The following is a 16637-nucleotide window of genomic DNA, read 5'->3' on the forward strand; positions in this document are numbered from 1 at the left end:
ACCAAAATGGATCACAGACCTAAATGTAAAACACAAAACTATAAAACTCTTGGAAGCTAACAACAGAAAATCTAGAATAAGCTTATCGAACCCAGGGCCCACAGACCGCATGTGGCCCAGGATGACTTTGAATGTGGGCCAATCCAAATTTGTAAACTTTCTTAAAACATTACGAGATCTTTTCTGTGTGATTCTTTTTAGCTCATCAGCTGTTGTTAGTGTTAGTGTATTTTTTGTGGCCCAAGACAATTATTCTTCTTCCAATGTGGCCAGGGAAGCCAATAGATTAGACACACCAATCTAGAAAACTTTGGGTTATTCTAGATTTTTTCAATATGTGACTTTTTCAATATGACATCAAAAGCTGGACTTCACTAAAATTGAAAATTTCAAACCTGTAAAAAACAGTGTCAAAAGAATGAAAAGACAAGTCACAGACTGGGAGAAGATATTTGCAAAAGACATACCTGATAAAGTACTGTTATCCAAAATACACAAAAAACTCACCAATAAGAAAACAAACAACATGATTTTAAAATGGTCCAGAAACCTTAACAGACACCTCACCAAAGAAGATATACAGACGGCAAATAAGTATACAAAAAGATGCTTCACATCATGTGTCATCTGAGAAATGCAAATTAAAACAACAATGAGATACCACTACACACAAATTAGAATGGCCAAAATCCAGAACACTGACAATACCAAATGCTGCCAAGGATGAGGAGCAACAGGAACTCTCATTCCTTGCTGGTGGGAATGCAAATTTGTATAGCCACTTTGGAAGACAGTTTGGCAATTCTTACAAAACTAAATATACTCTTGCCATATGATCTAGCAGCTGTGTCCCTTGGTATTTATCCAAAAGAGTTCATGATGGTTAATTTTAGGTGTCACTTGACTGGATTAAGGGATGTCCAAATAGCTGGTATGGCATTATTTCTGGGTTTGTCGATGAGGGTGTCTCTGGAAGAAATTGACTTTCAAATCAGTGGACTGAGGAAGGAAGATTCGCCCTAATCGAATGTGGGCAGACACCATCCAATCAGCTAAGGGCCTAGATAGAACAAAAACAAAGGAAAGGTGACTTCTCTCTCTTTCCTGAAACTGAGGTACATTTCTTCTCCTGCCCTTGGACATCAAAACTCCAGGTTCTCCAGCCTTTGCCATCTGAGATTTGCACCAGTGGCCCACCAGTTTCTAAAGCCTTCAGCTTCAGACTGAGGGTTATATTGTTGGCTCTAGTCCTTTAAATTTGGACTGGCTTTCCCCAGCTTCTAGATGGCCTATTGTGGAGCTCAGGCTCCATAATCCCATGAGCCAATTGCCCTAATAAATTCCCTCTCATCTATCTATCTATCTATCTATCTATCTATCTATCTATCTATCTATCATCTATCATCATCTATCTATCATCTATCTATCATCTCCTATTGGTTCTATCTCTTAGGAGAACTCTGACTAATGAAGAATTCAAAACTTAGGTCCACACAAAAACCTCTCCACAATGTCTATAGCAGTTTTATTCATAATTGCCAAAACTTGGAAGCAACCCAGATGTCCTTTAGCAGGTGAATGGACAAACTATAGTATATGCATACAATGGAATATTGTTCAGTGCTAGAAAGAAATAAGTTGTGACACCATAAAAAGACACTGAAGAAACTTAAATGCATATCACTAAGTGAAAAAGCCAGTCTGAAAAGACTACATACAGTATAGTTTCAATTCTGGAAAAGGCTTTCAATTCTGGAAAAGGCAAAATTATGGATATAGTAAAAAGACAATGATATGCTCCCTTCAGAAGCAGGTACACTAAAATGGGAGTGACACAGACGAATCTAGCAGGGCCTTTGCACAAGGATGACATGCAAATTCATAAAGCATTCCACCTTTTATAAAAAGAGCAAATCCTCATGTAAACTATAAACTTTGGCAGGAGAGCTGCTGCTGCTGCATCAAGGTAACCTCATCAGTTTTAACAAATGTACCACTCTCATGGGGGATGTGGATAATGGGGAAGGCTGTGCATGTGTTTGGGCAGGAAGTATTTGGAAAATCTTGGTCCCTTCAACTCAATTTTGCTTTGAATCTAAAACTGTTCTAGCAAAAAGTCCAGTAGAAATAATAATTTTTTAAAAAAAACTACCCTCTACTGTGAAACACAGTCCCAGACCTGGGGGGCATGGATAAAGATTTCTTTAAGCAAATTCTGCGTGCATTACACTAACATTATAGCAAAACTCAATTACTTGAACTCCTTTGCCTATGTGCTTATTTCTACCTTTCTTCTTATATTGGTGTTTCTAAACTTACATTCAACAGCTGGAATGTGAAGGGGACAAAAAGAAAGAGGGGAAAAGATATGAGTTAAATTGTTGGTAGCATAAGATGCTTGGCAAAGTAGGGAAGAGTCCTCCTCGCTTCTTAATGAGTTTTTACATAAAAGGCCCAGGAACTGAGCCAAACCTACAGTGTTCCTGAATAACATAAGCAACTTGGAAAAGATTTCACTAAGTGAAGCAGGAGCGCTCTAAAGCCCTGGGCTATAGGCAGAAGCCTATGGGGGTTTATACTGCTGAACTGTCTCAACAGTTTCTTTCTTAAACTTGACTTCCACTGGAGACAGTGTCTTAGGCATGGTAGTGAAATACAGTGGTGACTGGAGCAAGCCAGGTGGTACTATCTATGTTCAAGACAAACTTGTTTGCTCCTTAGAGGTCTTCTGGGGAACTGCAGGTAGGGGGATGAGAGGGGAAAGCTGCAAAAATGATGCTTGCTATTATTTTGCCACCTGACAATGGTTTACCCAAAGGTGAAATAGACATAGTCTCTACCTCAATTCTGTGTCATCATTTTTGCCTGAAGATTTCAAAATAGCTTCCAGTCTTTCCCATGTCTGGTCTGTCTTTTATTTTGCTGTCAGATCTTTCCAAGTTATGAATGAGATTAGTGCCTGGTGATAATAGACACTCAAATATCTGCTGAGTAAATGAAGTTTCTTCCTATGATTAAAACCCTCCTATGGCTTCTACTTTCTTATACTGTAGAGTTTCAATTCCTTAACATGGTGTCTGAGACTTCAAGTCTTCATGCATCCTCTTCTTTTCTAGGTTCTTATCACACGCTCCTCTTTGTGATTCCCTAACTTTGAGCTGTTCCGGTATGTTTCAAAGCATTTACATGTGCTAGTTCCTCTTGTTCTCATGCCTTCATTCCTACTCTGTCTTGAAAGTTTCTTTTCCTTCTCAGTCCTGCTCCTCAATGAAATCTTCCTCGGTGGTATCCAGACAGATTGAGTTGGTCCCATTATAGGAGTTTCAATGAAACTAGTAAAATGTATTCTGCTTTCAAGTACATTATAAATGGTTGTTTACATGTTTGTCTCTCTTGTTAAATGATGTCTTTTTAGGGAAGAGCACTCAACTTGACTGTCTATGTCAAAGTATGGATCATGTGGAACAAATAAAAGCAATGGGGGTAGGCAAACCTAGATGAGACTTCGGGCTTCCCCTGCCCAGTGTGCGACCTTAGTAAAAGTAATTAATTTCTCAGAAATTCAGTTTTCTCCTTTAAAAAAATGTTACTTCGGATGGGTCAGCAATTGACAAATAAAATTTTTATTTCTGAATAAAATAAAGTGTTAAAGAAGTAAATGACAAAAAAAAATTTGTGGGGTGTGTGTGTAATTGCCAGATTTCCAAATAATTATTTTAATACTTAATGATTTTTGGACTCTGTTATCAAAGCTCTTTTTGTCCTGTTACAAACGCAGCATTGACAAAGTATATTCGAGTCATAGGCTTTTGAATTGCCTGTGATTCTTTGTGAAAATAAAAGACTTCTTATTCATGTGACTTCTTATTCAAGGAAGTCACAATTATATAGTAGCATCAAATAAGTGAATACACTAAGATAGTAACATAGGTATGAAATTAACCAATCAAAGCCAAAATATAGAGCTATATTTAGTTCAGAAGTTAGAATTTCAGATCTACAGGTTTGTGCCTGGTCTACAAGGAAACAAATAATTTAAAAATCATCTAGTTCCCAGGTATTCTTATTTATTCCAAGCCATCCTGCTATATTTGTGTTTGCTTCTTTAATTCTTAAGTGTAAAAGTGAAGATAATTGGAGGGAAACTAAGATGAGTGATGTATTATTACCAAAGATTTAAAATTTAGAATTGCACAAAAACCTGTGGACTTCTGAAACCATTCCCAAAGAAGAACGTGTTGCCAGGCTCATGAAAAAGGATTTTTCAGTCTGAGTTCAGTATCTAATATCTCTTTGTTGTAAAGAAATTGTAAATTAATTGTATTCTGAATTTAAGTTTTAAAGGCATAACTAAATCTAATGTAAAATTTAGGCTCATAAAATTCTTTACTTTTAAAGAGTAGAATTTTCTTTTACTTTTATGAACACAGAGAAAAAAGAATAAAACAAAAGTTGCCATTTTAAAAAACACCTCCACAATTTGGAATTTGGTTGTTCTCAAAGGATAAAACTTCTGCCAAATGGATGACAAGCTGTTATCAGGCATAATAGGAGGCTTCTGTGGGAGTAGGCGATGGATTAATGCACAGAAGTTGCATCACATTTTGAGCTCACATACTCTTTGAAACAGAAAGAGTCTAAATTTCAAAGCTTGTACTAATCTTTCTTAATAACTCTAGCACTTATTCATAGATGTCCAATATAAATGTGTATTAACCCTAGAAATAAAAACATCAACTTTCTAAAGAAATATTATTTTCAATATCTTCTTACCTCATCACGTTCTTGGAAATCGAAATGACTCAATATGTCAAAGAATGCTAGTGAGAAATAAAACCATCCTTTTTTTTTTTCTTTTTTTGAGACAGGGTCTCACTATGTCAACCTGGCTGGAGTGCAATGATGCCATCATACCTCACTGTAACCTCAAACTCCTGGGCTCAAGCAATTCTGTTGCCTCAGCCCTCTGAGTAGCTAGGACTACAGGCATGCACCACCACATTTGGCTAATTTTTTAAATCTTTTTGTAGAAGCAGGGTCCTGCTAGGTTGTCCAGACCAGTCTTGAACTCCTGGCCTCAACCAATCTTCCTGCCTCGGTTTCCCAAAGTGCTGGGATAACACAGGCATGAGCCACCATGTTCAGCCAAATCCACACTTATAGGTTAATAAAATATGAATTCACAATTAAGATAGAAGGAAAACTAGTAATCAAGATTTATTGAGTATACTGTGCCCAAAGATTATAGGTTCTTTAGCATACTTTTATTATTGACTACTTACAGCATCTACTAAGTATGTTTTATTATTCTGATTTTTAAATTAGATACTGAAATGTCAAGAGATTATGATTTATTGAGGATCATATAGCTGGTTTGTTATGCAGACAAAACTCAAACCCAGGGTTTTTGTGGATTTTTTTAAGGCCCTGCTTATCCAAAAGTTGTGCCATTTTTAATTTTTTCCTAGTGTTACAAAATTTTTCCCACATATAAACAACATAGGAGCAGTTAAATTGAACAGACAGTTCTCACAATATAGGAGACATAAATCACTTCCTGGGATGAGATATTATAAACTTATCTAAGCATCAACATTTTTTGGAAAGACGCCAACATCATTGTACAAGGGAGTTCCCTGAAATGAGCCAAACAAAACCCTTGAAAACAGAATCCTATGAACCATTCATTTCATATCCTCTGGGGAAGTAAATAAAGAATCCTCATCCCACATGGTCATGCACCCTGCCGGCCATCCCATCTTTGGGAAGGGTCAGACTGCATTCCTGGGATGTTTGAGGTCATTATGAGAAGTTGGTTTTTGTTCCCATCCACACCCATTATGAAGGAAAATAGTGTTCAAATTCAGTTCAAACAGTGTTCAAAAACTAACCCTTTACAACACAGAGCTCCATCTATTCTTGAGCTTGAAAATAGTCTTCCAGGTAATTTTATAGCAATAGCTTGATTCCTAAAGAGCGCAGGAAACTCATCTTACTTTATTTTTATTATTGAGGAATTATCATCTGCTGCCCTCAATAGCTAGGTAAAATAGCTAAGAAATTAGGAGTGAGGCGTTTTCCCTCTAATCTGAGAGAGAAGATATGCCGTGGATACAAAAGATGATCACTGCAAGGAGCACATACTTATGTAACTCAGGTTGACTCATAATATGTCATTTTGCTTTGTTGGGATTAGTGTATAGAAAGTTAAGCGACACTATTCCATGTACTTTGTTAATCGGGGATAGTAAGTGAAATATCACATTCTACCTGTTTATCTCCTTAAACATATCATTCCTATTTCATATTCAAAGGGACATGGTAAGAGAACTAAACCATGGTCAACATTTGCAGTAGGAAGAATAGGTACTTTTAGCTTTAGACTCTGAAAACATATAACATTTAAATGAATCTTGTTAAGATTTCATTTAACTGATGCTCACCATCAAGTAATATAGAAGTCAGCAGAAGAAAAGCTTCCAGAAATGCCTGGAAGAGACATTAACCTCTAATTCAACAGTAGTTTTTGCTCCAATAAAACAATAATCTTCATTTTTCTCTTTTTGTTTTTTGTTTGTTTGTTTGAGACAGAGTCTTACTCTGTCACCCAGGCTGGAGTGCAGTGGCGTGATCTCAGCTCACTGCAACCTCTGCCTCTAGGGTTCAAGGGATTGATTCTCCTTCCTCAGCCTCCTGAGTAGCTGGAAATACAGGAGTGTGCCACCACGCCTGGCTAATTTTTGTGTTTTTAGTAGAGACAGGGTTTCACCATGTTGGCCAGGCTAGTCTTGAACTCCTGACCTCAGGTGATCCACCCGCCTCAGCCTTTCAATGTGCTGGGATTACAGGCTTGAGCTACCGCACCCAGCCTCATCTTCATCTTAGGGTCCAAGAGTTCAAACAAGTCTGCAATGCATACAACTGACGAAGGTGAACTTTCCAGAGAAGAGGCATTTCTTTCTTCCTTTCTTTTTTTTCTTTTTTGAGATGGAGCCTTGCTCTGTCCCCAGGCTGGAGTGCAGTGGCATGATCTCGGCTCACTGCAACCTCAACCTCCTGGGTTCAAGTGATTCTCCTGCCTCAGCCTCCCAAGTAGCTGGGACCACAGGTGCACGCCACCACGCCCAGCTAATTTTTGTATTTTTAGTAGAGATGGGGTTTCACCATGTTGGCCAGGATACTCTCCATCTCTTGACCTTGTGATCCACCCACCTCGGCCTCCTAAGTTGCTGAGATTACAGGCTTTCACAACATGCTTCCCGACATGCATGATCTGCTCAGGGAAGGTCAGAGAATCCTTTCCATACTTGCCCTTTCTCAAATTCCTTAAATTTAAAAAATTCAAGATGACAAACTGTCGTATTTTAGGGTGTATTGTGTTCTAAATGCCATCACCTATTTGATCACCTTTTAAGGGAACACTTCACCAGCAAGAATTCTCTGAATTAAAAGATGTCAGAAAATTCTTTTCATATCACAGTGAATTTAGGAAAACAGGTATTCTTCGTCCCTTGTGTCTCAATTTTATTCATATTAATAGAGATCTTTCAAATAAAAACTATGAATAAACATTTAATATGCCATTTTTCTAAGCCTCTAAGACTTCAGTTTGACCCGTTTAGGGTCAGTGTGAGTCCAGGTGACCATATGGAGGCACCGTCAGGCCACAGCCCACTGTCTGTCCATCAGAAGTGTACTGGGAGGGAGGTTGTCTTTCAGAGATCAAGCATGTCTGGTTACTGAGAGCAGAAATTAGTCATCTTCTGAATCAAAGTAACTTAAGTTGGATATAGGAAGTAATTTTCACATTAATATATAATAGTTTATCTACAGGAGGCTATTCTTCATAGAAATTTCAGCTCCCTAATCATACAGCACTCATTATAGACTCTGCAGGATGATTGTCATTAAAGCAGATATGTCCTTGACTTTGTCATAGGGTCTTGAAGCTCATTTCTGTCTTTTGCTACCTGGAGCCTCTGTGCTTTGTACAAGACAGAGAGCTTTATATAAATTAAACAAATCCAAAGATGTCTCGTGCATATTCCAGATGGTTATATAGTAAACTTCACCTTAACAAGGGCTCTATCCCAGTGCTTCAGAAAAAGAATTTGATCACACAATGGAAATTCAGACAGTCCCATATCTGGTGAGTAATCCTAGCTCATTACCTAGCACTCCGTCTCTACTTTATCCCTCTTTAGTTTTTACTTCTTGTGGTAATTTCCAGGAGGAGTAAAAAATTGTTGATGTTTGTGAAATACGGCCCTCAATAGAAAGTTCAAACTTGAATACAATGTAGAATAAATGATGACTACATAAGAGTCAAAAATCATCTTAACTGCTAAGACTCTACTTGACAGTCATTCACAGTATAAAATAGATAAAATATTTGTCTTAGTCCATTCAGGCTGCTGGCTATAACAAAATGCCATAGACAAAGTAGCTTATAAACAATAGAAATTCAATTTTCTTGGTTCTGGAGTCCAGGAAGTCCAAGGTTGAAGCTCTGGCAGGTTTGGTGTCTAGTGAGGGTCCCCTTTCTTGTTTATAGATGGCGTCTTCTCACCGTGTCTCACATGGTGGCAAGGGTTAAGAGAACTCCCTGGGTCCTATTGCGTAAGGTCATTAATCCCATTCAGAAGGGCTCCACACCCATGACCTAATCACCTCCCAAAAGACCCCACCCCCTAATACCATCACCTGGGGGTCAGGACTTCAACATATGAATTTTGGAGAGACAGATACTCAGACCATAGCAATCTTCTTATCTCATTTGCATGCCTGTCTGAGACCAAAATGAAGTGTTTTCAAAGAGTATCTTCTCTGTTGTTTATATTCTACTTCTTCCAGGTGACCTTTCCCTTATTCTAACACCTTGTTTCTATGTTCCTGATCTGATGTTCTCAAAATTACTACCTTGCTTTTGGCTACCTATACCAATTTAGACCATAAAGCATTTGTTGCTACTAAGGTTTTTCTTGTGCATCTTATCTGCCAGTCTCCCAACATGGTCTACTGCCTGCCTTCCTTGCCACAGTTGTCTGTGGCCTTCCAAGATGACATTGAATTGATTCGATGAGTTCTTGAGAATATAGACTAGGATTTTTGAGGCCTCCATTTCCATTTTCTTCTCACCAATAGCGTGCCACTGGACAGGTTACCTAAAAACCCTTGAACTCACTTCGTTCAGTCATGGAATAGAGAAAAGTATCTTCATAGATGGTTAGGAGGGGCACGTGTAAAAAGGCTTTGTCTGCTCACAAATGAGAAGTTTTGATTTAAGACAACAGCAGAAGTCTATTACTCTAAGAGTAATAGTGAAAATGACACCTTTCCTATTTACTCTGGGAAAAAGTTATGGGCAGTAGGGGGTGGTACCAATTGTTTACTAAAATCTGAGAGAAAGCATTCTTCAGGAAAAGGGGACTTGATTGTCTTTTCAAATTAAACAGAGAATTCATCCATCAATGTTTCGTACCTTCCCAGCTAGCAAATTTCTTTCTTGGTATAAATGCATTAGGAAAGATAATTGCCAATTTACAAAAAGAAATGATAGTTCTTAAAGAGATACTGCATATGCTTGGGCATAACTTAATGAACCATTCTTCTGAATCAGTCACATTCACACAGTACTAATCAAACCCCAGCCAAATTACTTTGATTTTACTTTCTCCAAAATCTATTTTGGGTAGAAAGTTAATTTATATCTATCTCATGAACCTCAAATTTAGTCTTCTTGTATATTTTAATTAAATAAATACTTTATTCATATCCCCTCTCTTCTTCCCACAACCCCCCTTTTTATTCCTCCCATTTTCATTAATATGGCTTCCCTTCCAAAAGGGTTTGATGTTTCCATATGTTCATTAGCATCTTGTCCAGAAGAAAGAACAGGACATGGAGGAAGAGTCTTTATTTGTGAGCTTGCTGTTCTCTCTTGAATACGCAAAGCTCTTTCTACTGATATATTTGGGAAGAAAAATATTCTAAGTATAAAGGAGAATCTGAGCACAGTTATGTTCTTTGGTTGGTAGATCTCATTTGCAAGAGGTTTTTACTGGACTCAGATTAGAGCCTTCAGATGGAATAATTCAAGGGTAGAATTTCAAAGCAGATACTACCCCCAATTTTATGCAACTAAAGGGGTCATTTTGGAGATTCCTATTTTTTGTGGACCAGAAACCCAGTTTATTGATTCAATCAATGATAGGTGCTTTGGAAGTTTTCAGATGTTTTCAGATGTCCTTCAGAGAGGTTTATGGATTTAAAACAATATCAGATAAACTAAGTTCTGGATGATATTTAAAAAAATGCCAGGAGTCCTGTGATAACCTGTTCTTCTCAGTATGTTTCTTATGTCAATTGCTTTTTATTTCAGACAAAACCCAAGTTTTTCTATTTGTTTTTTATATGCCAATATGTAAGATAATATGATGATAATAATAGCTCCCACTTTTTGAATGCCTACTGTGTGTCAGATGCTAAGTGCTTGCCTCTTTTTACTTTTATATCAGCTTGACAAGTTTTATAGATGGGAAATCTAAAGATCAAAGAGGTTAAATAACTTGTCTAAGATCTCAGAAGTCATAAAAAATGGAAATGAAATTTGAACCCATGCCCGAATCCAAATTCCTTGTTTCTTCCTCTATACCAGACTATTTCCATATTATGTTTCTTACTGTGTGATGAAAGCCAATGTATAAAATACCAACGTCAACAGTTTTCCAAATATGTCACTTATTTTAGCAAACAGTTATTTGTCAGAGTCAGCTAGTGTATTAGTCTGTTCTCAAGCTGCTAATAAAAACATACCTGAGACTGGGTAATTTATAAAGAAAAGATGTTTAATTGAGCCACAGTTTCACATGGCTAGGGAGGCCTCAGGAAACTTACAATCATGGCAGAGGGAGAAGCAAACACATCCTTCTTCACATGGTGGCAGGAGAGAGAATGAGAGCCAAGTGAAGGGGGAAGCCCCTTATAAAACCATCACTCACTATCAGGAGAACAGTATGAGGGAAACCGCCCCGATGATTCAATTATCTCCACCTGGTCTCTGCCTCGACACATGGGGATTATGACAATTCAAGATGAAATTCTAGGTGGGGACATAGCCAAGCCATATCAGCTAACTTCACTGACCTTTTGTATATATATATATATGGTCAAATGGAAGGTGTTTCACCCACTCACCTGTTATCCCATTCCCCGCTCCCACCTTCCACTGATGGGTGAAGCAAATCCTGATGTTGGTTAAAAAGGCCAAAAACTTAGGCAAAGCTTTCTATAATTAACTCTCATTTATTCATTCTGTGACATGTCTTTGAGCCACAAGACAATTCTCCCCTTTCTGAAGGAGTAAACCTTTTCAGTTTACTATTAATTTAATATTTTTTAAAATATTTGCATGCCACATGCTTGATATCTATCCAAGCATAAATCATTAGATATTTTGTAAAAGATGTTGGCATCTTCTTCTTTCCATTCCATTAGTGGCACTGATAAATAATGTTTGCTATTGATAGAGTCAAAGGAAATATTTCAGGAAGGAGCAACACTTGTAAACACAATCGTCTATCTGGAATGGTCATGATAACCACAGGAATTGTAATATTGCATGTTTCCAAACTAAAATATCCAGAGAGCTTTTCTACCTTTCTCGCTTCATTTCCCACCTCGTCATAAATTTTCAACTAATATTGGGGAAATTAGTCACAAATCCCAAATTAGTATTTGTAATTATCATCAAAATAGTAAGATAATAGGGAAATCGCATCAGTTTCCAGACAGCCAGAAGATTTTTTAACCACTAATTTACTGAATATTTAACATGCCAAGCTTAGTGACAGAATTGGAGCTGCAAATATATATGATTAAAGAAGAACTAAATAAATTAACATATTTTGAAAGATTTGGGAAGTGATAAATAATCGGTGATACATAATTGAACAGTATGCAGACATTAAAACTGGTGGTTTCAAAGACATGAAATAATGAAAGGAAGCAGAAGGCACTCATATGTATAGTAGGATTACTGAATCATCAAATAAAAAGAGAAAAACAGCTAGATCCTAGAAAAACTTGCAATGAGTAAAGCCAAAATTATACTAATTTTTTAATAAGTAATAGAATTATAGGTGATTTTATTTCTCTTCCTTACATGTAGCAGCTTTCTAAAAACATTGCAAATAGAGGATGGTTGAACTTCTGGAGGAATGGACAGAATGCTAGACAAGAGGATGAGATAAATGCCCTAACCTTGCCTAAGGAATTTAGCAAGACATCACAACACAGTTGAGCTAAAATGTAAGGATAGGTCTGTCAGGCAAATTGTGGCAAGGAGGGCATTCCAGACACGGAAAAATGAAAGCACCTAGTAATTTCCATGGCAATGGCAGAGTGTCCTGTACTTGGCCTAAGCATATCAAGACTGAAATATCTGAAGCATTATTAGCTCATAATCACAGCAAGTTTCTTCACAAGGGGGCCTTAAATAAGCAAATAGGAATTGATGTGAGAGCAAAAAGAACTGCTTGAGATAGTACAACAATATGTGAAATTGATTTCAAGTAATTTTGACAATACCATTATGCTTCAATGCTATAATTGCCTATTGCCCACCTAATGGGACATTCTTAGGTTATTTTTCCTTCATCCTATGCAACTTGCAGTGATTGTAATGAAAGATGGCTATAAGGTGAGGATGAAGAGAGATGTCAGGCTCGTGATACTCTGCCCTTCAGTCAATAATGCTAGCAGAGGCTCTTTAATGAGAAGGGGAGTGACAGACTCAGGTTTATTTCTATAAGAAAATAATTTAGCTGGGCGTGGTGGCTCACCCCTGTAATTCCAACACTGTGGGAGGCTGAGGTGGGTAGATCACTTTAGTCCAGGAGTTCAACACCAGCCTGAGCAATATGGCAAGACCCTGTTTCTACAAAAAATACAAATGATTAGCTGGACATAGTGGTGTGCGTCTGTAGCCCTAGCTACTCAGGAAGTTGTGATGGGAAGATCACCTGAGACCAGGAGGTCGAGGCTTCAGTAAGCCAGGATTGCACCACTGCATTCCAGCCTGGGCAACAGAGTGAAAGTCTGACACATACATGCACATGCATGCACACACACACACACGCATACACACACAAATGCACAGAAGAAGAAAAGAAGGAAAGAAGGAAGAAAAGAAGGAAGAAAGGAAGGAAGGGAGGAAGGGAGGGAGGGAGGAAGGAAGGAAGGAAGGAACGGAGGGAGGGAGGAAGGAAGGAAGGAAGGAAGGGATTCTTGTAGATTCAGGAGGATCATCTGAAAGGGGAGACAAGCTAGGGGCAGGAAGGACAGAGGGAGGGCTGTTAGAATGGTTTGGGGCAATAAGAGAAAAAGAAGAGGCAATAATTGTTAAAAGTTGCCAAGATAAAGTCTCCTTTGTTAAATTACTCACTAACTCTACGACCTTGGGTAAGCTTCTTTGCCTCCATTTCTTTACCTGTAAATTGAGTCATAGACCTTCTTCAAAATACCATTGTGAGAATTAACGCAGGAGAAAGCATTTTATAAGGTTTTAAACCCTACAAAATCCCAAGGCTTTATCAGCTCTACTTCATTAATGTTATTAGCAGTAATAATATTAGTATTCCTATTGCAACATCCTCACAAGGCACACATTTTGAAAACATAACCAAAGACAGACAAGAAAATCAAGTAAGAATTTCTGCTTATAGTAAGAACATTTCTAAGAATATGGTGTAGCAGTTATATGGATGTATTTCATAATGCAAGATTTCAGTACTTCTCTAAAATAAGATATGAAGATTACAGCTTTCATTTGAAAATAAGAAGTAAAAATGAATCATTGGCTTCTATCACCTACTCTTATGGTATTGGGAAATCACCAAATAAAATGTTTATTTTCAAAAATGTATATTTTATCTGGCTAACAGTAGTGTTACTACAGCTTGAATGGGTGGAATATTTCTCAAGGATATTTTTTTAGTTGGGGTTTCTTCTTCATGATCCTTTGAATAAAGGAGAGGAATCTTTTGTTGTTTTCATGAGTTTTTTTTGCAAAATTCTCATTTCTTTTAAATCCAATTTAAAGAAAAAATACTTAGACTAAAATCCCTTATGTATAATATTAAATACAAATAAAACTAAGAATAAATATTTTAAGTTTGTAACATAACTACAACCATGAAACCAAGTAAAATTCCAAGAATTATCAAGCAAAAACAATTTAAATATTCAAATTAATAATTCAATGTGATCAATGATACTGAGTTTGATGACAGAACGATATAGCCTTCGATCTGGTTTTACGTTTGATCTGTTTATGTATATTTTCACGAATCCTACTAATGTAAGAATTGCCTCTTACATTTATATACTATATAAAGCAGAATTGTTAAGACAGTTAGCTCAGAATAATCACAATTTACCCAACAAGCAGTCTTCAAGTGCCAATCTAAGACGTGAAAAACGAAAAAGACTATTTGTTTGCTTAACGTTTCAGTTAGCATCGTGGCTTTGTTGAAATCAACATTAAATAATTTTTATTTTATTGATTGCTAAAATTGAAAGTAGCAAATTTGTTTATTGCATATTTAGTGCTCACTTACCTTGGCTGAATTATTGTAGGTCAGTATTAGAAACATCTCCATAAAGCAGCATTTGCCACATGAATGTGGTACAGAGGTACTGATTGACTCAAGACTTATCTATTTCAACTACTCAGAAACCTTGATTGTGCAGTCACTTGGCATCCACTTTGCACAAACATTATCATCACCATAGACTCGGGCGTTGATGTGACTGAGAGATCCATTATAAGACTGGCATCTACACGATGCAGAATTCAAAGAAAGCTATTTTGGACACTCAAGATGCTGTCTACAGACCTCAATCTGAGATCTTGTCATCATCTGAAGCAAATTCTAATTTGTGTTTATTGATGAGAAAAGCATTCCAAATTACAGTTCCCTTTAAAGGAATTACAAGATGTATAAGACATTATAAGATTTTTGTAAGATCTTTATAAGATCTTATAGAAATTTTTAACTATAAGATCAAAATTACAGCTAAGACAACAGAAAAACAATATGATTGAGATTTATTGCCTTAGAAAAAGGAACACAGTTAATTAACCCAGACTTAACCTGAGTAAGAGCTCTGGTGAACAGACAATACGCAATTTAGAGAATATAGACAAAACTGACATGTTGATCAGTCTCTAACAACGTTTGCAATCTAAGCAGGAAAGAAGCTGAAGTGAGGTTAAAGTACAGGTTTAAAAAGTATGCACACATATATTTTGTTAACTGTCCTCATTTGTTCAGAGCCAAACAGGCTGTTAGGGAGAAAACTACAAAAGAAGGGAAACACAAAAGCACTTATCTTCAACAGAAAATAAGTCAATCCCTGAGAATTATTTCGTGATTTACACAGAACAATGCAGGCATATAGATACATGTTCCCTTTAATGTCGGGTCTTCGCAAAAGCTATGTGTTTATACTGCCACAAAAGTGACGGTAGCCATGCCACATTAATCACGTTTTGTTTACCAGCTAAATCCTAATGGCCTTTGAGAAATGGCTCAGTAAGAGCAGGCTCTCCTTAGGGCCACCTCTAATCAAGTGATTAGACTGATTGGGAAAATGGCATGACCCATCAAATAAACCCTTGGTATCACGTGTTTGTTTTTTAATCACTCATTGCCAACACAAGATTATTATTTTTCAATTGTACATTTTTCCCTGTGATTATGTCTGTCAAGGACTAAGATACATGACATTTATTCTTCTATAAATTTGTTACCATGAATATGACATTTACTCTTCTGTGAATTTGTTATTTCTAAGATATCATGTCTTAGGCTTGCTTAAATCAATATAAAAAACATCAACTCTTATGTCTGAGGTGATTGTTTTCCCAGTATGTCTTTTAATTTTACTTGTAGTTTTTTGAGTGATTTTTGGTAGTAATAACTTTTTGTTTTGTGTTAGAAAGTTATCTGAATCCAAATACCTACACACACACACACACACACACACAGAAAGAGAGAGAGAGAGAGACAGAGAGAGAGAGAGACAGAGAGAGAGAAACCGTTTTTATAACTATTCTAAAGCTTTTTTTTAACTTTATATTTTAAAGTGTTTTTTTTTTAACTTTAACTTTTCAATTCATCTGAATTTTCCGTTGAGAGAGGTGCAGATCCACACTGTTTTAACATCTCTCTCTTCTACCTTGGAACATCTTGACCTCCAAGTCTACTATCAAATGCATTGTTTCCACAAGAGCTCACAATTAGCTCCTGGCTTATTTCAGCTGATAATGATGTCAGCTTTTTGAGCTTTCATTTTTTTTAACAGGATATTAGAAAACCAAAATCCTTTCAGACCTAAAAGACTGGGCATTTAACAAGGAATGTATTTAGATTACAAAAGATAATTAAATATCTCCATATTTTTGGAATGGAGCGTCTACCTAGAAATCCTAAAATCTTACTGGCTAGATCTCAGCCAACTTGTAAACAAGTTATTTTTTTTTTCTCCCATGGACTTTCTGAAAATACATATTTTTAAATCTCCTACATATAAAATGTTAGCATATTTGGAGCCTACTCACAATCTTAACTGAT

The 16637-nt window shown here is 36.8% G+C and overlaps 1 long non-coding RNA gene and 1 other non-coding gene across 2 annotated transcripts in view; one reads left to right on the forward strand and one right to left on the reverse strand.

Moving 5' to 3' along the window:
* Positions 1 to 14906, reverse strand: part of LOC106634208 (uncharacterized) — a 59470-nt gene extending 44564 nt beyond the window's left edge. Inside the window, exon 1 of the long non-coding RNA XR_004668414.3 lies at positions 14619 to 14906. This is a non-coding gene — a long non-coding RNA (uncharacterized LOC106634208). The remainder of the gene's footprint in view (positions 1 to 14618) is intronic.
* LOC112438116 (U6 spliceosomal RNA) lies at positions 1795 to 1901 on the forward strand. Its single transcript, XR_003026597.1, has one exon. It is a non-coding gene; the product is annotated as a U6 spliceosomal RNA (small nuclear RNA).
* Positions 14907 to 16637: the final 1731 nt, after the last annotated feature.

This window comes from Pan paniscus, chromosome 22 (assembly GCF_029289425.2).
Source record: "Pan paniscus chromosome 22, NHGRI_mPanPan1-v2.0_pri, whole genome shotgun sequence".
NCBI lineage: Eukaryota > Metazoa > Chordata > Mammalia > Primates > Hominidae > Pan > Pan paniscus.